The sequence below is a fragment of the Gadus chalcogrammus genome, chromosome 21 (assembly GCF_026213295.1).
Source record: "Gadus chalcogrammus isolate NIFS_2021 chromosome 21, NIFS_Gcha_1.0, whole genome shotgun sequence".
Classification (NCBI taxonomy): Eukaryota; Metazoa; Chordata; class Actinopteri; order Gadiformes; family Gadidae; genus Gadus; species Gadus chalcogrammus.
Window position 1 is genome coordinate 20,679,244 of NC_079432.1, and position 22,374 is coordinate 20,701,617.

A 22,374-nucleotide genomic window follows, 5' to 3' on the forward strand; every position below is an offset into this window, starting at 1 on the left:
CAAGATGTCAACTAGTCACAGCAATCTGTCTTTCATTCTTGGGAGGGCAGGGAAAAGCATAATGCAAAGTAGCCACTGTCTTGCAGAGCTTTCTTTCACCTCTTGCCATGTGTTTTAGACATAATTTCAAGCCTGTTGGAGACAGGCAAGAATTGCAATGGATTGCAAGTTTAGAGCCATGCTGGTGGGGTATTGGGTTAACTTTTCAACCAACAATTATAACATCTCAGTTGTACTTCAAAGACTTTGATATTTGCTCTGCGAAAGAAAAACTGGCGGCTGCCAAAGATTGTTATAGGTTATTATAGTTTGGGCTACACAAGAAATGTCGAAAATGTTGAAACATTGAGATTGCTGTAAATGCCCGGTTAGCTCAGTCGGTAGAGCATGAGACTCTTAATCTCAGGGTCGTGGGTTCGAGCCCCACATTGGGGTATTAACACTTTGGTAATCTATCAAGATGATTGTGCGCTCACTGTAAATATAGTCTCTGGCAAAGGAAAGCTAAACTCTTAAGGAGATAATGTGATACATGCATGTTGATTATATTGTCTTGGCAAGTTAATATTGAAAAATGGCAGGGCATTGTAGATTATAAAACCTGGTAAACTCAGTCTTCAGAGCATCTCAAGGTCATCCACTAGTGATAGCAATCTGTCTTTGACTCTTGGTTGTCCAGGAAAGAGCATAAAGCAAAGTACCCAGGGGCTCACACCAATTTCTTTTACCTCTTGCCATTACATAAATGTGTTTTAGACATAAGTTCAAGCCTGTTGGAGACAGGCAAGAATTGTTATGAATGATTGATTTCTTAAGCGGTTATTACAAGAATTGAAGTATTTCATTTTAGTCCATTGTGGTGCTGTGGCTTAGTTGGTTAAAGTGCCTGTCTAGTAAACAGGTGATACTGGGTTCAAATCCCAGCAGTACCTGTAATTCGGGATCTTGCATTAACTATTTTTTGCTAGCGGTTGTAAACTTGCAAAGTATCTACCATAGAATTTCCTTCAATGTGAACAAGATGTCAACTAGTCACAGCAATCTGTCTTTCATTCTTGGGAGGGCAGGGAAAAGCATAATGCAAAGTAGCCACTGTCTTGCAGAGCTTTCTTTCACCACTTGCCATGTGTTTTAGACCTAATTTCAAGCCTGTTGGAGACAGGCAAGAATTGCAATGGATTGCAAGTTTAGAGCCATCCTGGTGGGGTATTGGGTTAACTTTTCAACCAACAATTATAACATCTCAGTTGTTCTTCACAGACTATGATATTTGCTCTGCGAAAGAAAAACTAGCGGCTGCAAAAGATTGTCATAGGTTTTTATGGTTTGGGCTACACAAGAAATGTGGAAAATTTTGAAACATTGAAATTGCTGTAAATGCCCGGTTAGCTCAGTCGGTAGAGCATGAGACTCTTAATCTCAGGGTCGTGGGTTCGAGCCCCACATTGGGCTATTAACACTATGGTAATATTTCAAGAGCATTGCGCGTTCACTGTAATCATAATCTCTGGCAAAGGAAAGCTAAACTCTTAAGGAGATAATGTGATTCTTGCATGTTGATTATATTGTCTTGGCAAGTTAATATTGAAAAATGGCAGGGCATTATAGATTATAAAACCTGGTAAACTCAGTCTTCAGAGCATCTCAAGGTCATCCACTAGTGATAGCAATCTGTCTTTGACTCTTGGTTGTCCAGGAAAGAGCATAAAGAAAAGTACCCAGGGGCTTACACCGATTTATTTTACCTCTTTCCATTACATAAATGTGTTTTAGACATAAATTCAAGCCTGTTGGAGACAGGCAAGAATTGTTATGAATGATTGATTTCTTAAGCGGTTATTACAAGAATTGAAGTATTTAATTTTAGTCCATTGTGGTGCTTTGGCTTAGTTGGTTAAAGTGCCTGTCTAGTAAACAGGAGATCCTGGGTTCAAATCCTAGCAGTACCTGTAATTCGGGTTCTTGCATTAACTATTTTTTGCTAGCGGTTGTAAACTTGCAAAGTATCTACCATAGAATTTCCTTCAATGTGAACAAGATGTCAACTAGTCACAGCAATCTGTCTTTCATTCTTGGGAGGGCAGGGAAAAGCATAATGCAAAGTAGCCACTGTCTTGCAGAGCTTTCTTTCACCTCTTGCCATGTGTTTTAGACATAATTTCAAGCCTGTTGGAGACAGGCAAGAATTGCAATGGATTGCAAGTTTAGAGCCATGCTGGTGGGGTATTGGGTTAACTTTTCAACCAACAATTATAACATCTCAGTTGTACTTCAAAGACTTTGATATTTGCTCTGCGAAAGAAAAACTGGCGGCTGCCAAAGATTGTTATAGGTTATTATAGTTTGGGCTACACAAGAAATGTCGAAAATGTTGAAACATTGAAATTGATGTAAATGCTGTGGTAGAAATTAACCTTACATTCTATGATAAACTATGATTCTTATTAGGCCTACATATCATATATATACTTTAATGGTGGAAAAGAGCTGATCACCTTTAACCTGGATGTTATGTGCCGTGTGACACCAGTGAGTAAGTCCAGGACATTCTCACCTGATGGGCCATGTGGCACATCGTTCAGAAAGTCCAGTCTGCTCACATTTTGATGTACTCTCTGAAGACAATGCTTACATTCACACGTGTGCATCATCTCTGTTTGTATAAGGATAATATATGTTCTAAGGTCACATTGGGACTCAGAAGACATAAGAGAATGCTGACATCCACACAGTATGACACTGATGGGAAATTCTATATTTGATGAAAGTCCAACTTTGTATGGTGTAAGAATCGGGGATATAAGGAGCTGTCCGGGATTCATTCGGTAGTGTGTATTCGAGGATACCATTCGGCTTTGTTGTCTCTCGTTTGCGGGTGGCAATAAACTCTCCATCTATACTTGACCTGGACTCCCCGATTTCTCTTGCTTATAGCTAGTTGAAGTGAATTAGATAAGTTGTTATTATTGATTCTAAAACAATGCCCGGTTAGCTCAGTCGGTAGAGCATGAGACTCTTAATCTCAGGGTCGTGGGTTCGAGCCCCACATTGGGCTATTAACACTTTGGTAATCTTTCAAGATGATTGCACGCTCACTGTAAATATAGTCTCTGGCAAAGGAAAGCTAAACTCTTAAGGAGATAATGTGATACATGCATGTTGATTATATTGTCTTGGCAAGTTAATATTGAAAAATGGCAGGGCATTGTAGATTATAAAACCTGGTAAACTCAGTCTTCAGAGCATCTCAAGGTCATCCACTAGTGATAGCAATCTGTCTTTGACTCTTGGTTGTCCCGGAAAGAGCATAAAGCAAAGTACCCAGGGGCTCACACCAATTTCTTTTACCTCTTGCCATTACATAAATGTGTTTTAGACATAAGTTCAAGCCTGTTGGAGACAGGCAAGAATTGTTATGAATGATTGATTTCTTAAGCGGTTATTACAAGAATTGAAGTATTTAATTTTAGTCCATTGTGGTGCTTTGGCTTAGTTGGTTAAAGTGCCTGTCTAGTAAACAGGAGATCCTGGGTTCAAATCCCAGCAGTACCTGTAATTCGGGATCTTGCATTAACTATTTTTGCTAGCGGTTGTAAACTTGCAAAGTATCTACCATAGAATTTCCTTCAATGTGAACAAGATGTCAACTAGTCACAGCAATCTGTCTTTCATTCTTGGGAGGGCAGGGAAAAGCATAATGCAAAGTAGCCACTGTCTTGCAGAGCTTTCTTTCACCTCTTGCCATGTGTTTTAGACATAATTTCAAGCCTGTTGGAGACAGGCAAGAATTGCAATGGATTGCAAGTTTAGAGCCATGCTGGTGGGGTATTGGGTTAACTTTTCAACCAACAATTATAACATCTCAGTTGTACTTCACAGACTTTGATATTTGCTCTGCGAAAGAAAAACTGGCGGCTGCCAAAGATTGTTATAGGTTATTAAAGTTTGGGCTACACAAGAAATGTCGAAAATTTTAAAACATTGAGATTGCTGTAAATGCCCGGTTAGCTCAGTCGGTAGAGCATGAGACTCTTAATCTCAGGGTCGTGGGTTCGAGCCCCACATTGGGCTATTAACACTATGGTAATATTTCAGGAGGATTGCGCGTTCACTGTAATCATAATCTCTGGCAAAGGAAAGCTAAACTCTTAAGGAGATAATGTGATTCTTGCATGTTGATTATATTGTCTTGGCAAGTTAATATTGAAAAATGGCAGGGCATTATAGATTATAAAACCTGGTAAACTCAGTCTTCAGAGCATCTCAAGGTCATCCACTAGTGATAGCAATCTGTCTTTGACTCTTGGTTGTCCAGGAAAGAGCATAAAGAAAAGTACCCAGGGGCTTACACCGATTTCTTTTACCTCTTGCCATTACATAAATGTGTTTTAGACATAAGTTCAAGCCTGTTGGAGACAGGAAAGAATTGTTATGAATGATTGATTTCTTAAGCGGTTATTACAAGAATTGCAGTATTCAATTGAAATCCATTGTGGTGCTGTGGCTTAGTTGGTTAAAGTGCCTGTCTAGTAAACAGGAGATCCTGGGTTCAAATCCCTGCAGTACCTGTAATTCGGGTTCTTGCATTAACTATTTTTTGCTAGCGGTTGTAAACTTGCAAAGTATCTACCATAGAATTTCCTTCAATGTGAACAAGATGTCAACTAGTCACAGCAATCTGTCTTTCATTCTTGGGAGGGCAGGGAAAAGCATAATGCAAAGTAGCCACTGTCTTGCAGAGCTTTCTTTCACCTCTTGCCATGTGTTTTAGACATAATTTCAAGCCTGTTGGAGACAGGCAAGAATTGCAATGGATTGCAAGTTTAGAGCCATGCTGGTGGGGTATTGGGTTAACTTTGCTGTAAATGCCCGGTTAGCTCAGTCGGTAGAGCATGTGACTCTTAATCTCAGGGTCGTGGGTTCGAGCCCCACATTGGGCTATTAACACTATGGTAATATTTCAAGAGCATTGCGCGTTCACTGTAATCATAATCTCTGGCAAAGGAAAGCTAAACTCTTAAGGAGATAATGTGATTCTTGCATGTTGATTATATTGTCTTGGCAAGTTAATATTGAAAAATGGCAGGGCATTATAGATTATAAAACCTGGTAAACTCAGTCTTCAGAGCATCTCAAGGTCATCCACTAGTGATAGCAATCTGTCTTTGACTCTTGGTTGTCCAGGAAAGAGCATAAAGCAAAGTACCCAGGGGCTCACACCAATTTCTTTTACCTCTTGCCATTACATAAATGTGTTTTAGACATAAGTTCAAGCCTGTTGGAGACAGGAAAGAATTGTTATGAATGATTGATTTCTTAAGCGGTTATTACAAGAATTGAAGTATTTCATTTTAGTCCATTGTGGTGCTGTGGCTTAGTTGGTTAAAGTGCCTGTCTAGTAAACAGGAGATCCTGGGTTCAAATCCCTGCAGTACCTGTAATTCGGGTTCTTGCATTAACTATTTTTTGCTAGCGGTTGTAAACTTGCAAAGTATCTACCATAGAATTTCCTTCAATGTGAACAAGATGTCAACTAGTCACAGCAATCTGTCTTTCATTCTTGGGAGGGCAGGGAAAAGCATAATACAAAGTAGCCACTGTCTTGCAGAGCTTTCTTTCACCACTTGCCATGTGTTTTAGACCTAATTTCAAGCCTGTTGGAGACAGGCAAGAATTGCAATGGATTGCAAGTTTAGAGCCATCCTGGTGGGGTATTGGGTTAACTTTTCAACCAACAATTATAACATCTCAGTTGTTCTTCACAGACTATGATATTTGCTCTGCGAAAGAAAAACTAGCGGCTGCAAAAGATTGTCATAGGTTTTTATGGTTTGGGCTACACAAGAAATGTGGAAAATTTTGAAACATTGAAATTGCTGTAAATGCCCGGTTAGCTCAGTCGGTAGAGCATGAGACTCTTAATCTCAGGGTCGTGGGTTCGAGCCCCACATTGGGCTATTAACACTATGGTAATATTTCAAGAGCATTGCGCGTTCACTGTAATCATAATCTCTGGCAAAGGAAAGCTAAACTCTTAAGGAGATAATGTGATTCTTGCATGTTGATTATATTGTCTTGGCAAGTTAATATTGAAAAATGGCAGGGCATTGTAGATTATAAAACCTGGTAAACTCAGTCTTCAGAGCATCTCAAGGTCATCCACTAGTGATAGCAATCTGTCTTTGACTCTTGGTTGTCCAGGAAAGAGCATAAAGCAAAGTACCCAGGGGCTCACACCAATTTCTTTTACCTCTTGCCATTACATAAATGTGTTTTAGACATAAGTTCAAGCCTGTTGGAGACAGGCAAGAATTGTTATGAATGATTGATTTCTTAAGCGGTTATTACAAGAATTGAAGTATTTCATTTTAGTCCATTGTGGTGCTGTGGCTTAGTTGGTTAAAGTGCCTGTCTAGTAACAGGAGATCCTGGGTTCAAATCCCAGCAGTACCTGTAATTCGGGATCTTGCATTAACTATTTTTTGCTAGCGGTTGTAAACTTGCAAAGTATCTACCATAGAATTTCCTTCAATGTGAACAAGATGTCAACTAGTCACAGCAATCTGTCTTTCATTCTTGGGAGGGCAGGGAAAAGCATAATGCAAAGTAGCCACTGTCTTGCAGAGCTTTCTTTCACCTCTTGCCATGTGTTTTAGACATAATTTCAAGCCTGTTGGAGACAGGCAAGAATTGCAATGGATTGCAAGTTTAGAGCCATGCTGGTGGGGTATTGGGTTAACATTTCAACCAACAATTATAACATCTCAGTTGTACTTCACAGACTTTGATATTTGCTCTGCGAAAGAAAAACTGGCGGCTGCCAAAGATTGTTATAGGTTTTTATGGTTTGGGCTACACAAGAAATGTGGAAAATTTTAAAACATTGAAATTGCTGTAAATGCCCGGTTAGCTCAGTCGGTAGAGCATGAGACTCTTAATCTCAGGGCCGTGGGTTCGAGCCCCACATTGGGCTATTAACACTTTGGTAATCTTTCAAGATGATTGCACGCTCACTGTAAATATAGTCTCTGGCAAAGGAAAGCTAAACTCTTAAGGAGATAATGTGATACATGCATGTTGATTATATTGTCTTGGCAAGTTAATATTGAAAAATGGCAGGGCATTGTAGATTATAAAACCTGGTAAACTCAGTCTTCAGAGCATCTCAAGGTCATCCACTAGTGATAGCAATCTGTCTTTGACTCTTGGTTGTCCAGGAAAGAGCATAAAGCAAAGTACCCAGGGGCTCACACCAATTTCTTTTACCTCTTGCCATTACATAAATGTGTTTTAGACATAAGTTCAAGCCTGTTGGAGACAGGCAAGAATTGTTATGAATGATTGATTTCTTAAGCGGTTATTACAAGAATTGCAGTATTTAATTTTAGTCCATTGTGGTGCTGTGGCTTAGTTGGTTAAAGTGCCTGTCTAGTAAACAGGAGATCCTGGGTTCAAATCCCAGCAGTACCTGTAATTCGGGTTCTTGCATTAACTATTTTTTGCTAGCGGTTGTAAACTTGCAAAGTATCTACCATAGAATTTCCTTCAATGTGAACAAGATGTCAACTAGTCACAGCAATCTGTCTTTCATTCTTGGGAGGGCAGGGAAAAGCATAATGCAAAGTAGCCACTGTCTTGCAGAGCTTTCTTTCACCTCTTGCCATGTGTTTTAGACATAATTTCAAGCCTGTTGGAGACAGGCAAGAATTGCAATGGATTGCAAGTTTAGAGCCATGCTAGTGGGGTATTGGGTTAACTTTTCAACCAACAATTATAACATCTCAGTTGTACTTCAAAGACTTTGATATTTGCTCTGCGAAAGAAAAACTGGCGGCTGCCAAAGATTGTTATAGGTTATTATAGTTTGGGCTACACAAGAAATGTCGAAAATGTTTGAAACATTGAAATTGATGTAAATGCTGTGGTAGAAATTAACCTTACATTCTATGATAAACTATGATTCTTATTAGGCCTACATATCATATATATACTTTAATGGTGGAAAAGAGCTGATCACCTTTAACCTGGATGTTATGTGCCGTGTGACACCAGTGAGTAAGTCCAGGACATTCTCACCTGATGGGCCATGTGGCACATCGTTCAGAAAGTCCAGTCTGCTCACATTTTGATGTACTCTCTGAAGACAATGCTTACATTCACACGTGTGCATCATCTCTGTTTGTATAAGGATAATATATGTTCTAAGGTCACATTGGGACTCAGAAGACATAAGAGAATGCTGACATCCACACAGTATGACACTGATGGGAAATTCTATATTTGATGAAAGTCCAACTTTGTATGGTGTAAGAATCGGGGATATAAGGAGCTGTCCGGGATTCATTCGGTAGTGTGTATTCGAGGATACCATTCGGCTTTGTTGTCTCTCGTTTGCGGGTGGCAATAAACTCTCCATCTATACTTGACCTGGACTCCCCGATTTCTCTTGCTTATAGCTAGTTGAAGTGAATTAGATAAGTTGTTATTATTAATTCTACAACAATGCCCGGTTAGCTCAGTCGGTAGAGCATGAGACTCTTAATCTCAGGGTCGTGGGTTCGAGCCCCACATTGGGCAATTAACACTTTGGTAATCTTTCAAGATGATTGCACGCTCACTGTAAATATAGTCTCTGGCAAAGGAAAGCTAAACTCTTAAGGAGATAATGTGATACATGCATGTTGATTATATTGTCTTGGCAAGTTAATATTGAAAAATGGCAGGGCATTGTAGATTATAAAACCTGGTAAAATCAGTCTTCAGAGCATCTCAAGGTCATCCACTAGTGATAGCAATCTGTCTTGACTCTTGGTTGTCCAGGAAAGAGCATAAAGCAAAGTACCCAGGGGCTCACACCAATTTCTTTTACCTCTTGCCATTACATAAATGTGTTTTAGACATAAGTTCAAGCCTGTTGGAGACAGGCAAGAATTGTTATGAATGATTGATTTCTTAAGCGGTTATTACAAGAATTGAAGTATTTAATTTTAGTCCATTGTGGTGCTTTGGCTTAGTTGGTTAAAGTGCCTGTCTAGTAAACAGGAGATCCTGGGTTCAAATCCCAGCAGTACCTGTAATTCGGGATCTTGCATTAACTATTTTTTGCTAGCGGTTGTAAACTTGCAAAGTATCTACCATAGAATTTCCTTCAATGTGAACAAGATGTCAACTAGTCACAGCAATCTGTCTTTCATTCTTGGGAGGGCAGGGAAAAGCATAATGCAAAGTAGCCACTGTCTTGCAGAGCTTTCTTTCACCTCTTGCCATGTGTTTTAGACATAATTTCAAGCCTGTTGGAGACAGGCAAGAATTGCAATGGATTGCAAGTTTAGAGCCATGCTGGTGGGGTATTGGGTTAACTTTTCAACCAACAATTATAACATCTCAGTTGTACTTCACAGACTTTGATATTTGCTCTGCGAAAGAAAAACTGGCGGCTGCCAAAGATTGTTATAGGTTATTAAAGTTTGGGCTACACAAGAAATGTCGAAAATTTTAAAACATTGAGACTGCTGTAAATGCCTGGTTAGCTCAGTCGGTAGAGCATGAGACTCTTAATCTCAGGGTCGTGGGTTCGAGCCCCACATTGGGTTATTAACACTTTGGTAATCTTTCAAGATGATTGCACGCTCACTGTAAATATAGTCTCTGGCAAAGGAAAGCTAAACTCTTAAGGAGATAATGTGATACATGCATGTTGATTATATTGTCTTGGCAAGTTAATATTGAAAAATGGCAGGGCATTGTAGATTATAAAACCTGGTAAACTCAGTCTTCAGAGCATCTCAAGGTCATCCACTAGTGATAGCAATCTGTCTTTGACTCTTGGTTGTCCAGGAAAGAGCATAAAGCAAAGTACCCAGGGGCTCACACCAATTTCTTTTACCTCTTGCCATTACATAAATGTGTTTTAGACATAAGTTCAAGCCTGTTGGAGACAGGCAAGAATTGTTATGAATGATTGATTTCTTAAGCGGTTATTACAAGAATTGCAGTATTTAATTTTAGTCCATTGTGGTGCTGTGGCTTAGTTGGTTAAAGTGCCTGTCTAGTAAACAGGAGAACCTGGGTTCAAATCCCAGCAGTACCTGTAATTCGGGTTCTTGCATTAACTATTTTTTGCTAGCGGTTGTAAACTTGCAAAGTATCTACCATAGAATTTCCTTCAATGTGAACAAGATGTCAACTAGTCACAGCAATCTGTCTTTCATTCTTGGGAGGGCAGGGAAAAGCATAATGCAAAGTAGCCACTGTCTTGCAGAGCTTTCTTTCACCTCTTGCCATGTGTTTTAGACATAATTTCAAGCCTGTTGGAGACAGGCAAGAATTGCAATGGATTGCAAGTTTAGAGCCATGCTGGTGGGGTATTGGGTTAACTTTTCAACCAACAATTATAACATCTCAGTTGTACTTCAAAGACTTTGATATTTGCTCTGCGAAAGAAAAACTGGCGGCTGCCAAAGATTGTTATAGGTTATTAAAGTTTGGGCTACACAAGAAATGTCGAAAATTTTAAAACATTGAGACTGCTGTAAATGCCTGGTTAGCTCAGTCGGTAGAGCATGAGACTCTTAATCTCAGGGTCGTGGGTTCGAGCCCCACATTGGGTTATTAACACTTTGGTAATCTTTCAAGATGATTGCACGCTCACTGTAAATATAGTCTCTGGCAAAGGAAAGCTAAACTCTTAAGGAGATAATGTGATACATGCATGTTGATTATATTGTCTTGGCAAGTTAATATTGAAAAATGGCAGGGCATTGTAGATTATAAAACCTGGTAAACTCAGTCTTCAGAGCATCTCAAGGTCATCCACTAGTGATAGCAATCTGTCTTTGACTCTTGGTTGTCCAGGAAAGAGCATAAAGCAAAGTACCCAGGGGCTCACACCAATTTCTTTTACCTCTTGCCATTACATAAATGTGTTTTAGACATAAGTTCAAGCCTGTTGGAGACAGGCAAGAATTGTTATGAATGATTGATTTCTTAAGCGGTTATTACAAGAATTGCAGTATTTAATTTTAGTCCATTGTGGTGCTGTGGCTTAGTTGGTTAAAGTGCCTGTCTAGTAAACAGGAGAACCTGGGTTCAAATCCCAGCAGTACCTGTAATTCGGGTTCTGGCATTAACTATTTTTGCTAGCGGTTGTAAACTTGCAAAGTATACTTACCATAGAATTTCCTTCAATGTGAACAGATGTCAACTAGTCACGCAATCTGTCTTTCATTTTGGGAGGGCAGGGAAAAGCTATAATGCCAAGTAGCCACTTGTCTTGCAGAGCTTTCTTTCACCTCTTGCATGTGTTTTATAACATAATTTCAAGCCTGTTGGAGACAGGCAAGAATTGCAATGGATTGCAAGTTTAGAGCCATGCTGGTGGGGTATGGGTTAACTTTCAACCAACAATTATAACATCTCAGTTGTACTTCAAAGACTTTGCATATTTGCTCTGCGAAAGAAAAACTGGGGCTGCCAAAGATGTTATAGGTTAGTATAGTTTGGGTACACAAGAAATGTCGAAAAATGGCTTGAAACATTGAATTGATGTAAATGCTTGTGGTAGAAATTAACCTTACATTCTATGATAAAACTATGATTCTTATTAGGCCTACATATCATTATATCTACTTTAATGGTGGAAAAGAGATGATCACCTTTAACCTGGATGTTATGTGCCGTGTGCACCAGTTGAGTAAGTCCAGGTACATTTTCTCACCTGATTGGCCATGTGGCACATCGTTCAGAAAGTCCATGGCTCACATTTTGATGTACTCTCTGAAGACAATGCTTACATTCCACACGTGTGCAATCATCTCTGTTTGTATAAGGATAATATATGTTCTAAGGTCACATTGGGATCAGAAGACCTAAGAGAATGCTGACATCCACACAGTATGACATGATGGGAAATTCTATATTGATGAAGTCCAACTTGTGATGGTGTAAGAATCGGGGATATAAGAGAGCTGTCCGGGATTCATTCGGTAGTGTGTATTCGAGGATACCATTCGGCTTTGTTGTCTCTCGTTACGGGGTGGCAATGCCCGGTTAGCTCAGTCGGTAGAGCATGTGACTCTTAATCTTAGGGTCGTGGGTTCGAGCCCCACATTGGGCTATTAACACTATGGTAATATTTCAGGAGGATTGCGCGTTCACTGTAATCATAATCTCTGGCAAAGGAAAGCTAAACTCTTAAATTCAAGCCTGTTGGAGACAGGCAAGAATTGTTATGAATGATTGATTTCTTAAGCGGTTATTACAAGAATTGAAGTATTTAATTTTAGTCCATTGTGGTGCTGTGGCTTAGTTGGTTAAAGTGCCTGTCTAGTAAACAGGAGATCCTGGGTTCAAATTCCAGCAGTACCTGTAATTCGGGATCTTGCATTAACTATTTTTTGCTAGCGGTTGTAAACTTGCAAAGTATCTACCATAGAATTTCCTTCAATGTGAACAAGATGTCAACTAGTCACAGCAATCTGTCTTTCATTCTTGGGAGGGCAGGGAAAAGCATAATGCAAAGTAGCCACTGTCTTGCAGAGCTTTCTTTCACCTCTTGCCATGTGTTTTAGACATAATTTCAAGCCTGTTGGAGACAGGCAAGAATTGCAATGGATTGCAAGTTTAGAGCCATGCTGGTGGGGTATTGGGTTAACTTTTCAACCAACAATTAAACATCTCAGTTGTACTTCACAGACTTTGATATTGCTCTGCGAAAGAAAAACTGGCGGCTGCCAAAGATTGTTATAGGTTATTAAAGTTTGGGCTACACAAGAAATGTCGAAAATTTTAAAACATTGAGACTGCTGTAAATGCCTGGTTAGCTCAGTCGGTAGCGCATGAGAGTCTTAATCTCAGGGTCGTGGGTTCGAGCCCACATTGGGGTATTAACACTTTGGTAATCTTTCAAGATGATTGCACGCTCACTGTAAATATAGTCTCTGGCAAAGGAAAGCTAAACTCTTAAGGAGATAATGTGATACATGCATGTTGATTATATCTGTATTGGCAAGTTAATATTGAAAAATGGCAGGGATTGTAGATTATAAAACCTGGTAAACTCAGTCTTCAGAGCATCTCAATGTCATCCACTAGTGATAGCAATCTGTCTTTGACTCTTGGTTGTCCAGGAAAGCGCATAAAGCAAAGTACCCCAGGGGCTCACACCAATTTCTTTTACCTCTTGCCATTACATAAATGTGTTTTAGACATAAGTTCAAGCCTGTTGGAGACAGGCAAGAATTGTTATGAATGATGATTTCTTAAGCGGTTATTACAAGAATTGCAGTATTTAATTTTGTCCATTGTGGGTGCTGTGGCTTAGTTGGTTTAAAGTGCCTGTCTAGTAAACAGGAGAACCTGGGTTCAAATCCCAGCAGTACCTGTAATTCGGGTTCTTGCATTAACTATTTTTTGCTAGCGGTTGTAAACTTGCAAAGTATCTACCATAGAATTTCCTTCAATGTGAACAAGATGTCAACTAGTCACAGCAATCTGTCTTTCATTCTTGGGAGGGCAGGGAAAAGCATTAATGCAAAGTAGCCACTGTCTTGCAGAGCTTTCTTTCACCTCTTGCCATGTGTTTTAGACATAATTTCAAGCCTGTTGGAGACAGGCAAGAATTGCAATGGATTGCAAGTTTAGAGCATGCTGGTGGGGTATTGGGTTAACTTTCAACCAACAATTATAACATCTCAGTTGTACTTCAAAGACTTTGATATTTGCTCTGCGAAAGAAAAACTGGCGGCTGCAAAGATTGTTATAGGTTATTATAGTTTGGGCTACACAAGAAATGTCGAAAATTTTGAAACATTGAAATTGCTGTAAATGCCCGGTTAGCTCAGTCGGTAGAGCATGAGACTCTTAATCTCTGGGTCGTGGGTTCGAGCCCCACATTGGGCTATTAACACTTTGGTAATCTTTCAAGATGATTGCGCGCTCACTGTAAATATAGTCTCTGGCAAAGGAAAGCTAAACTCTTAAGGAGATAATGTGATACATGCATGTGATTATATTGTCTTGGCAAGTTAATATTGAAAAATGGCAGGGCATTGTAGATTATAAAACCTGGTAAACTCAGTCTTCAGAGCATCTCAAGGTCATCCACTAGTGATAGCAATCTGTCTTTGACTCTTGGTTGTCCAGGAAAGAGCATAAAGCAAAGTACCCAGGGGCTTACACCGATTACTTTTACCTCTTGCCATTAAATGTGTTTTAGACATAATTTCAAGCCTGTTGGAGACAGGCAAGAATTGCAATGGATTGCAAGTTTAGAGCCATGCTGGTGGGGTATTGGGTTAACTTTTCAACCAACAATTAAACATCTCAGTTGTACTTCACAGACTTTGATATTTGCTCTGCGAAAGAAAAACTGGCGGCTGCCAAAGATTGTTATAGGTTATTATAGTTTGGGCTACACAAGAAATGTCGAAAATGTTGAATCACTGAAATTGATGTAAATGCACGGTTAGCTCAGTCGGTAGAGCATGAGTCTTAATCTCAGGGTCGTGGGTTCGAGCCCCACATCCGGCTATTAACACTATGGTAATCATTCAAGAAGATTGAGCGTTCACTGTAAACATAACCTCTGGCAAAGGAAAGTTAAACTCTTAAGGAGATAATGTGATTCTTGCATGTTGATTATATTGTCTTGGCAAGTTAATATTGAAAAATGGCAGGGCATTGTAGATTATAAAACCCGGCAAACTCAGTCTTCAGAGCATCTCAAGGTTGTCCACTAGTCATAGCAATCTGTCTTGACTCTTGGTTGTCCAGGAAAAAGCATAAAGCAAAGTACCCAGGGGCTTACACCGATTTATTTTACCTCTTGCCATTAAATAAATGTGTTTTAGACATAAGTTCAAGCCTGTTGGAGACGGCAAGAATTGTTATGAATGATTGATTTCTTAAGCGGTTATTACAAGAATTGAAGTATTTGATTTTAGTCCATTGTGGTGCTGTGGCTTAGTTGGTTAAAGTGCCTGTCTAGTAAACAGGAGATCCTGGGTTCAAATCCCAGCAGTACCTGTAATTCGGGTTCTTGCATTAACTATTTTTTGCTAGCGGTTGTAAACTTGCAAAGTATCTACCATAGAATTTCCTTCAATGTGAACAAGATGTCAACTAGTCACAGCAATCTGTCTTTCATTCTTGGGAGGGCAGGGAAAAGCATAATGCAAAGTAGCCACTGTCTTGCAGAGCTTTCTTTCACTTGCCATGTGTTTTAGACATAATTTCAAGCCTGTTGGAGACAGGCAAGAATTGCAATGGATTGCAAGTTTAGAGCCATCCTGGTGGGGTATTGGGTTAACTTTTCAACCAACAATTATAACATCTCAGTTGTTCTTCACAGACAATGATATTTGCTCTGCGAAAGAAAAACTAGTGGCTGCAAAAGATTGTCCTAGGTTTTTATGGTTTGGGCTACACAAGAAATGTGGAAAATTTTGAAACATTGAAATTGCTGTAAATGCCCGGTTAGCTCAGTCGGTAGAGCATGAGACTCTTAATCTCAGGGTCGTGGGTTCGAGCCCCACATTGGGCTATTAACACTTTGGTAATCTTTCAAGATGATTGCGCGCTCACTGTAAATATAGTCTCTGGTAATGGAAAGCTAAACACTTAAGGAGATAATGTGATTCTTGCATGTTGATTATATTGTCTTGCCAAGTTAATATTGAAAAATGGCAGGGCATTGTAGATTATAAAACCCGGCAAACTCAGTCTTCAGAGCATCTCAAGGTTGTCCACTAGTCATAGCAATCTGTCTTTGACCCTTGGTTGTCCAGGAAAAAGCATAAAGCAAAGTACCCAGGGGCTTACACCGATTTCTTTTACCTCTTGCCATTACATAAATGTGTTTTAGACATAAGTTCAAGCCTGTTGGAGACAGGCAAGAATTGTTATGAATGATTGATTTCTTAAGCGGTTATTACAAGAATTGAAGTATTTCATTTTTGTCCATAGCGGTGCTGTGGCTTAGTTGGTTAAAGTGCTGTACTTCACAGACTTTGATATTTGCTCTGCAAAAGAAAAACTGGCGGCTGCCAAAGATTGTTATAGGTCATTATGGTTTGGGCTACACAAGAAATGTGGAAAATTTTGAAACATTGAAGTTGCTGTAAATGCCCGTGTAACGGGTGTCGATTTGCGTTGTGTTCTGGCGAATGCGTTGGAAGGGTGGAAGGACGGCTGGACAACAATGGAGGGTTTCTCATTTATTGGTATCTGGATCTGGATGAGCCAAAGAAAGTCATGTCGCATGTAAACCGTCATGTAAACCGTCATAGCCAGGACCACATTCCCGCCTCCACTCAGATAGCCAACGGCATTCTGCCAATATATAATAACATAAAAATAAACAAAATAGCATAATGAATACGATTTGACTGCACTCCAACAAACATAAACATAACCCGCATAGATAATATACACAAAACAGATAAAACATTCATACCTGGATGAGCCAAAGAAAATCATGTCATCGCATGTAAACCGTCATGTAAACCGTCATAGCCAGGACCACATTCCCGCCTAGCAAACAAACAAACGGAAACTCTGATGCACATATATACAATAAACTCTCAAAAAGTACATTTTCAAAGCGTTAGCTGTTATAACAGTGATGAAGCATGTTCATATATAACATTTACATTATCTACAAAACGATTCATATGCTCAGAATGTGACGACAAATACATCAACATACCTCCACTCAGATAGCCAACGGCATTCTGAGCTTGGCGCTGCATATACGTCACGAAGACACAAACTTTTCTTAAAGCGACAGTACAGGTATTGAAAACACATTGACATAGGGGTTGGAACAGGTTACAAAAGGTACCTTGAACATAGCTTAAACATATATTTGTTTCTTATTAATCAGAATTTGGTGATATTTCATCAAAACTAAAATATGTTGTTTCACCCTGGTTACATACACCCCTCCTGAAATTCACCAACATCCTGATTTAAGGATGTCTTCTCAGGCTTACAAAAAGTCTATCACTGACACAACCTGGCACAAATGAAAGATGGACCTAGTCCACATAGTCAACTCGAAAGTTACCTTAATACAAGGTCCAGGAAAGAAAGAGGTTGATCAAATCTCTAGATTTCCTTTAGCTTAATGTGACGTCTCGTACGCCACACAACATTTGGCCCCAAATACTTAGTCCATAGACATCTGTTGGTGTATAAAACTTCAAAGCTGGCCCCAAGAAAACTTATCACATAAGCAGTTTCAACACTTATTAAAGGCCCAATATCTAAAACAGCTGGGAACGGCTGTCAATAAAAAACTTGGACCTTTCAAAAAAAAGGTTTCTGAACCATAGATTCAATCAGTCTGTTCACTGATTTCACCAATCTTCCAGCACTTGTTCTGACAGTTCCATCATCCTCAGTGTGTGCATGAGAGTCAGTGCGACCTGAGGTGTCAGCATGCTGAGATGGCAGTGTGTCTCTGTGCAGAGCGACTGAGATGGGTGGACAGTCATCCATAACAGCAGCCGGACTGAGCGCTGGACTAGGCTGAGCATGCTCTTCTCTTACAGCCAACTCGGACTCAGGTGAGTCGTCAAGTGATGAGATTGAGAGCTCCTCTTCATCTCTGGAATCTGACACGTCCTCGGCAATTTCACCCTGAGTCAATTCTCCAGACACTGAAGCCATTTCATCACCATCAGCGACGCAATCTTCCTCATCAGAATCCTCTTCGCCCCACGACTGATCAGTTGCATCAGCAGACTCCGCTTGGTCCAATCCAGGGAGAGGCAAGAAGTTCACTTCCAGTAAGAGATTCCTGTGCACAACTCTCATGTGTCCCACTGCCATAGGCGTCGATTACGGGGGGGACATGTCCCCCCCACTATTTGAAATACGAATTTTGTCCCCACCAGTTTTAAAAATGTGTAAAAAAAAAAAATAAAAAAAAAAAATTAAATCCCCACATACTCAACCGAAATCGTCGAGTCTAAAATCATGCGATAGGCGCGCTCGAAGACATCATTTATTAGATAGGCCTACCTAATAAACCTTTGGAACACACAAGACCGGAAACCATGGCAACGCCGGTAAACAAACCCCGACTCCCGAGAAGCCCAATTCCTATGAGATCCCTGCGCTACGGCCATCCGGAGGCACACAGAGCTTTTGGTCGTGTTATATATACAATTATATTATATTATATACTATTATATATAGAGCTCCGAGAGTCGCAAACGTAGGCTGACCAAACGTCCTCTTTTCCCCGGACATGTCCACTTTTTACGTCCCGTCCGGGGCGTCCGGGGGGGTTTTATTAATTGATGATAATGTCCGGTTTTCGGACATTATCTCGTCACATATTTGTTTTTGCCTCGTCGCATATTTGTGTTTCTGGGTCTTTCACATAATCTACTAGTTATTACCATTGTATATGTCTATGGTTATTACGGCCTTCCAAGTTCTGGAAATGGTATCTCCCTTACGTTCCACCTTCTTGCGCGAGCTGACTGTAGAGAGAGTCTGTCATTGGGCGACCGATCTCAGGGTTGCCAGAGCCACGATAATTATCCTCCAAATACGACCATTTTGAGCCTTTGGTACGTTACTTTGCCATTTCCAATCTGGCAACATTGAGCACCTTGCCGCTTCCACTCTGTTTACAACAGCACATTACATCTGCAGCCATGCCTAAACGTAAATGTAAGTTCACGGACGAACTAAAGAAAAAATACCCATGTTTTCGCCCCCCCCCCCCCCCCCCCCCCGCGACGAAGTTTCCTCTTTTTCACAAACTCAAATCTGGTCACCCTACGCAAACGGCAACAATCACTTTCTCCTCCATGCTGCAGTACACCCCGGACTGCACTGCGCTGAGTTTGACGGTTGAACGCTGATTGGCTGGGATCTTGTCGTCCCGTTGCGTTTGGTGTGAACGCACTGGAGAAGTTTCAAGACAGACAGCCAAAATTGTCATTTTTATTCAGAAAATAGCCGGTCCTTTTGCTTCCTATAAAAAGCATGTTTGTGACACTGGATAATATCGATATGGATACGTCATCTAGCCTGCATGTGGAGGGCCACATAAGGTAAGAAATTGGTTTACGTAAACTTTGCTGCAGGTTCTGTTTGCTCGTGAATCGTGATGACCTGGCCAAAGGTTACCAACGGTCCCAAGCGATTGTGATCTGATTCTGGTTGGTGCTCCAGTTAGTATGCATTGTATATATAGATTGCAGCTAGTAGCAGCTACACACGGTGCGATTGCTATGCCAATGTGGTTATAGTTGGTTTTGTCTGATTGAGATATGTGACGACTTGGAGCCTGGTAGGCCTATCCTGACATAAATATGTTCTCGCATAACCTGTGTGATTATCCTAAACTGAAGGGGATTTTATTTGCGGACAATTTTCTTATGATGTTGTAACGAGTGACGTCTACATTGGTCCTTCGCAAGTGTTTACTGGTGGTCAGGATTTGGCAGATGCAATTCTCCTCTGGGTGCTTGTATTTCTTCTTTTTTAATGCAGCATAACATATGCTACCAGCAGCCCTGGCTCGTCTTCAAAAGGCTGATGCTCAGTACCTCGTTTAATTTCGTACCCCCTTTACAGTGGCATTGTTTGTCTGGTAAACTCTGTTGATGTCAAGATAAGTGTTAAATTGCCAACACTGTTCTTTGTCCTGTGTGTATTAGTATTAGGCCTACATATCCCTAGCCAATACCCTGGTGTTTCCAACGCTGTTTTGCAAAACAAGCCAAAACACAAACTGTGGTTTTCAACTTTTATTGTTCGAATAGGATCTTCATAGGGCTGGCCCGAATGCCATTTTTCAGGCCTCGGTTACTCGACCGTGGTAAAGTTAGTTTTATATTGGACGTTGGATATTCGACACATTCGAAAATTCTATTTAGCACTGGCTTCGATGGACGAATTTGTGTCAAACCAACTTAGATGTGTTAATACAAGGCCTACCTATGTAAAACAAAGCTTATTTCTTTAAAAAAAAGAACATTTGATTTTCTAAAAAAGTGTAATGTTAAAAAAGGCTATAAATCTATTATGCGGCTTGACCTTTTGACCTACACATATCAAAACACATCTGGTGAACTCAGCTAACTGCCCCACACATAACACAAAGCTTATTTTCTCAAAACACCTACCCTTTGATTTTATATTTTTTACTCTCATAAAATGCTATAAATCTATTATGCGGCTTGACCTTTTGACCTACCCATTTCAAAACACATCTGGTGAACTCAGCTAACTGCCCCACACATAACACAAAGCTTATTTTTTCCAAAATCCCACCTTTTGATTTTATGCTATTTTTTTAATGTAAAAAAAGGCTATAAACCTATTATGCGGCTTGACCTTTTGACCTACCCATATCAAAACACATCTGGTGAACTCAGCTAACTTCCCCACACATAACACAAAGCTTATTTTTTCCAAAATCCCACCTTTTGATTTTATATTTTTTCAATGTTAAAAAAGGCTATAAATCTATTATGCGGCTTGACCTTTTGACCTACCCATATCAAAACACATCTGGTGAACCCATCTAACTTCCCCACACATAACAAAAAGCTTATTTTCTCAAAAAACCTACCCTTTGATTTTATATATTTTTTAATCTCAGAAAAAGCTATAAATCTATTATGCGGCTTGACCTTTTGACCTGCACATATCAAAACACATCTGGTGAACTCAGCTAACTTCCCCAAACATAAGACAAAGCTTCTTTTCTCAAAACACCTACCCTTTGATTTTATACAATTTTTTTAATGTTAAAAAAGGCTATAAATCTATTATGCGGCTTGACCTTTTGACCTACCCATATCAAAACACATCTGGTGAACTCAGCTAACTTCCCCACACATAACACAAAGCTTATTTTTTCCAAAATCCCACCTTTTGATTTTATACTATTTTTTCAATGTTAAAAAAGGCTATAAATCTATTATGCGGCTTGACCTTTGACCTACCCATATCAAAACACATCTGGTGAACCCATCTAACTTCCCCACACATAACACAAAGCTTATTTTCTCAAAAAACCTACCCTTTGATTTTATATATTTTTAATCTCAGAAAAAGCTATAAATCTATTATGCGGCTTGACCTTTTGACCTGCACATATCAAAACACATCTGGTGAACTCAGCTAACTTCCCCAAACATAACACAAAGCTTCTTTTCTCAAAACACCTACCCTTTGATTTTATACAATTTTTTTAATGTTAAAAAAGGCTATAAATCTATTATGCGGCTTGACCTTTTGACCTACCCATATCAAAACACATCTGGTGAACTCAGCTAACTTCCCCACACATAACACAAAGCTTATTTTTTCCAAAATCCCACCTTTTGATTTTATACTATTTTTTCAATGTTAAAAAAGGCTATAAATCTATTATGCGGCTTGACCTTTTGACCTACCCATATCAAAACACATCTGGTGAACCCATCTAACTTCCCCACACATAACACAAAGCTTATTTTCTCAAAACACCTACCCTTTGATTTTATATATATTTTTAATCTCAGAAAATGCTATAAATCTATTATGCGGCTTGACCTTTTGACCTACACATATCAAAACACATCTGGTGAACTCAGCTAACTGCCCCACACATAACACAAAGCTTCTTTTCTCAAAACACCTACCCTTTGATTTTATACAATTTTTTTAATGTTAAAAATGGCTATAAATCTATTATGCGGCTTGACCTTTTGACCTACACATATCCAAACACATCTGGTGTAATCAACTTACTGCCCCACACATAACACAAAGCGTATTTTCTCAAAATACCTACCCTTTGATTTAGGGCTGGGCGATTTGGCCTAAAAATAAAATCTCGATTTTTTCTAACTAATGGACGATTTTCGATTTAAACCTCGATTTATTTTTTCTGTTTTTCTCTAAAAAATTCCATTGAAACCCATGTACGTGTGTGGCGCTTATGGGGTGTCGCACCACACTCACCAAAGCAGGGGTCTACAACCCGCTGATTTAAGAGTATCACGATTATCAACAATCATGGAAAGCTGAGTAGGTTTATCAGTTTTAATAACAGTATGAACAAATAGAAAACAAAAATGACAAGTTGTCCTTTGTATATCTATAGTAGCAATAGCACATGCTAAACAAGGACAACATCTACTCAGAATAATTGAATGAACTGTTTACATCCATGGCTAACCAGTGCATGAGAAGGAGATGACAGGAGACTAATGTTTCACTCTTTCAATTGCTCTAATTTGAGCTCTTACTGTTGTTATCTAACATACCATACAGTAATTTAATTGTGTAAAAGTGTGAAATTACTGCCCCTTAAAAATGACCATGAATTAGCTATACTCTCATTTGCATAGTGATTAACAT

The 22,374-nt window shown here is 39.6% G+C and overlaps 32 non-coding genes across 32 annotated transcripts; 25 read left to right on the forward strand and 7 right to left on the reverse strand.

Moving 5' to 3' along the window:
* The first annotated feature begins 362 nt into the window (after positions 1-362).
* On the forward strand, positions 363-436 carry trnak-cuu (transfer RNA lysine (anticodon CUU)). Its single transcript has one exon. It is a non-coding gene; the product is annotated as a tRNA-Lys (tRNA).
* A 422-nt stretch (positions 437-858) lies between these two features.
* Positions 859-932, forward strand: trnat-agu (transfer RNA threonine (anticodon AGU)). The gene has a single exon. It is a non-coding gene; the product is annotated as a tRNA-Thr (tRNA).
* A 216-nt stretch (positions 933-1,148) lies between these two features.
* On the reverse strand, positions 1,149-1,287 carry LOC130375068 (U4 spliceosomal RNA). The gene has a single exon (XR_008893745.1). It is a non-coding gene; the product is annotated as a U4 spliceosomal RNA (small nuclear RNA).
* Positions 1,288-1,379: 92 nt separating this feature from the next.
* Positions 1,380-1,452, forward strand: trnak-cuu (transfer RNA lysine (anticodon CUU)). Its single transcript has one exon. It is a non-coding gene; the product is annotated as a tRNA-Lys (tRNA).
* A 423-nt stretch (positions 1,453-1,875) lies between these two features.
* On the forward strand, positions 1,876-1,949 carry trnat-agu (transfer RNA threonine (anticodon AGU)). The gene has a single exon. It is a non-coding gene; the product is annotated as a tRNA-Thr (tRNA).
* Positions 1,950-2,982: 1,033 nt separating this feature from the next.
* On the forward strand, positions 2,983-3,055 carry trnak-cuu (transfer RNA lysine (anticodon CUU)). Its single transcript has one exon. It is a non-coding gene; the product is annotated as a tRNA-Lys (tRNA).
* Positions 3,056-3,478: 423 nt separating this feature from the next.
* trnat-agu (transfer RNA threonine (anticodon AGU)) lies at positions 3,479-3,552 on the forward strand. The gene has a single exon. It is a non-coding gene; the product is annotated as a tRNA-Thr (tRNA).
* Positions 3,553-3,767: 215 nt separating this feature from the next.
* On the reverse strand, positions 3,768-3,906 carry LOC130375079 (U4 spliceosomal RNA). The gene has a single exon (XR_008893755.1). It is a non-coding gene; the product is annotated as a U4 spliceosomal RNA (small nuclear RNA).
* A 92-nt stretch (positions 3,907-3,998) lies between these two features.
* Positions 3,999-4,071, forward strand: trnak-cuu (transfer RNA lysine (anticodon CUU)). The gene has a single exon. It is a non-coding gene; the product is annotated as a tRNA-Lys (tRNA).
* A 423-nt stretch (positions 4,072-4,494) lies between these two features.
* Positions 4,495-4,568, forward strand: trnat-agu (transfer RNA threonine (anticodon AGU)). The gene has a single exon. It is a non-coding gene; the product is annotated as a tRNA-Thr (tRNA).
* A 299-nt stretch (positions 4,569-4,867) lies between these two features.
* trnak-cuu (transfer RNA lysine (anticodon CUU)) lies at positions 4,868-4,940 on the forward strand. The gene has a single exon. It is a non-coding gene; the product is annotated as a tRNA-Lys (tRNA).
* A 423-nt stretch (positions 4,941-5,363) lies between these two features.
* On the forward strand, positions 5,364-5,437 carry trnat-agu (transfer RNA threonine (anticodon AGU)). The gene has a single exon. It is a non-coding gene; the product is annotated as a tRNA-Thr (tRNA).
* A 216-nt stretch (positions 5,438-5,653) lies between these two features.
* On the reverse strand, positions 5,654-5,792 carry LOC130375069 (U4 spliceosomal RNA). The gene has a single exon (XR_008893746.1). It is a non-coding gene; the product is annotated as a U4 spliceosomal RNA (small nuclear RNA).
* Positions 5,793-5,884: 92 nt separating this feature from the next.
* On the forward strand, positions 5,885-5,957 carry trnak-cuu (transfer RNA lysine (anticodon CUU)). Its single transcript has one exon. It is a non-coding gene; the product is annotated as a tRNA-Lys (tRNA).
* A 712-nt stretch (positions 5,958-6,669) lies between these two features.
* On the reverse strand, positions 6,670-6,808 carry LOC130375089 (U4 spliceosomal RNA). The gene has a single exon (XR_008893765.1). It is a non-coding gene; the product is annotated as a U4 spliceosomal RNA (small nuclear RNA).
* Positions 6,809-6,900: 92 nt separating this feature from the next.
* Positions 6,901-6,973, forward strand: trnak-cuu (transfer RNA lysine (anticodon CUU)). The gene has a single exon. It is a non-coding gene; the product is annotated as a tRNA-Lys (tRNA).
* Positions 6,974-7,396: 423 nt separating this feature from the next.
* Positions 7,397-7,470, forward strand: trnat-agu (transfer RNA threonine (anticodon AGU)). Its single transcript has one exon. It is a non-coding gene; the product is annotated as a tRNA-Thr (tRNA).
* Positions 7,471-7,686: 216 nt separating this feature from the next.
* On the reverse strand, positions 7,687-7,825 carry LOC130375086 (U4 spliceosomal RNA). The gene has a single exon (XR_008893762.1). It is a non-coding gene; the product is annotated as a U4 spliceosomal RNA (small nuclear RNA).
* A 679-nt stretch (positions 7,826-8,504) lies between these two features.
* trnak-cuu (transfer RNA lysine (anticodon CUU)) lies at positions 8,505-8,577 on the forward strand. Its single transcript has one exon. It is a non-coding gene; the product is annotated as a tRNA-Lys (tRNA).
* A 422-nt stretch (positions 8,578-8,999) lies between these two features.
* trnat-agu (transfer RNA threonine (anticodon AGU)) lies at positions 9,000-9,073 on the forward strand. The gene has a single exon. It is a non-coding gene; the product is annotated as a tRNA-Thr (tRNA).
* A 216-nt stretch (positions 9,074-9,289) lies between these two features.
* LOC130375080 (U4 spliceosomal RNA) lies at positions 9,290-9,428 on the reverse strand. Its single transcript, XR_008893756.1, has one exon. It is a non-coding gene; the product is annotated as a U4 spliceosomal RNA (small nuclear RNA).
* A 92-nt stretch (positions 9,429-9,520) lies between these two features.
* trnak-cuu (transfer RNA lysine (anticodon CUU)) lies at positions 9,521-9,593 on the forward strand. Its single transcript has one exon. It is a non-coding gene; the product is annotated as a tRNA-Lys (tRNA).
* A 423-nt stretch (positions 9,594-10,016) lies between these two features.
* Positions 10,017-10,090, forward strand: trnat-agu (transfer RNA threonine (anticodon AGU)). The gene has a single exon. It is a non-coding gene; the product is annotated as a tRNA-Thr (tRNA).
* A 447-nt stretch (positions 10,091-10,537) lies between these two features.
* On the forward strand, positions 10,538-10,610 carry trnak-cuu (transfer RNA lysine (anticodon CUU)). The gene has a single exon. It is a non-coding gene; the product is annotated as a tRNA-Lys (tRNA).
* A 423-nt stretch (positions 10,611-11,033) lies between these two features.
* On the forward strand, positions 11,034-11,107 carry trnat-agu (transfer RNA threonine (anticodon AGU)). Its single transcript has one exon. It is a non-coding gene; the product is annotated as a tRNA-Thr (tRNA).
* A 935-nt stretch (positions 11,108-12,042) lies between these two features.
* Positions 12,043-12,115, forward strand: trnak-cuu (transfer RNA lysine (anticodon CUU)). Its single transcript has one exon. It is a non-coding gene; the product is annotated as a tRNA-Lys (tRNA).
* A 177-nt stretch (positions 12,116-12,292) lies between these two features.
* Positions 12,293-12,366, forward strand: trnat-agu (transfer RNA threonine (anticodon AGU)). Its single transcript has one exon. It is a non-coding gene; the product is annotated as a tRNA-Thr (tRNA).
* Positions 12,367-13,306: 940 nt separating this feature from the next.
* On the forward strand, positions 13,307-13,381 carry trnat-agu (transfer RNA threonine (anticodon AGU)). Its single transcript has one exon. It is a non-coding gene; the product is annotated as a tRNA-Thr (tRNA).
* Positions 13,382-13,826: 445 nt separating this feature from the next.
* trnak-cuu (transfer RNA lysine (anticodon CUU)) lies at positions 13,827-13,899 on the forward strand. Its single transcript has one exon. It is a non-coding gene; the product is annotated as a tRNA-Lys (tRNA).
* Positions 13,900-14,950: 1,051 nt separating this feature from the next.
* Positions 14,951-15,024, forward strand: trnat-agu (transfer RNA threonine (anticodon AGU)). The gene has a single exon. It is a non-coding gene; the product is annotated as a tRNA-Thr (tRNA).
* Positions 15,025-15,237: 213 nt separating this feature from the next.
* On the reverse strand, positions 15,238-15,376 carry LOC130375148 (U4 spliceosomal RNA). The gene has a single exon (XR_008893814.1). It is a non-coding gene; the product is annotated as a U4 spliceosomal RNA (small nuclear RNA).
* Positions 15,377-15,468: 92 nt separating this feature from the next.
* Positions 15,469-15,541, forward strand: trnak-cuu (transfer RNA lysine (anticodon CUU)). Its single transcript has one exon. It is a non-coding gene; the product is annotated as a tRNA-Lys (tRNA).
* The last annotated feature ends 6,833 nt before the right edge of the window (positions 15,542-22,374 follow it).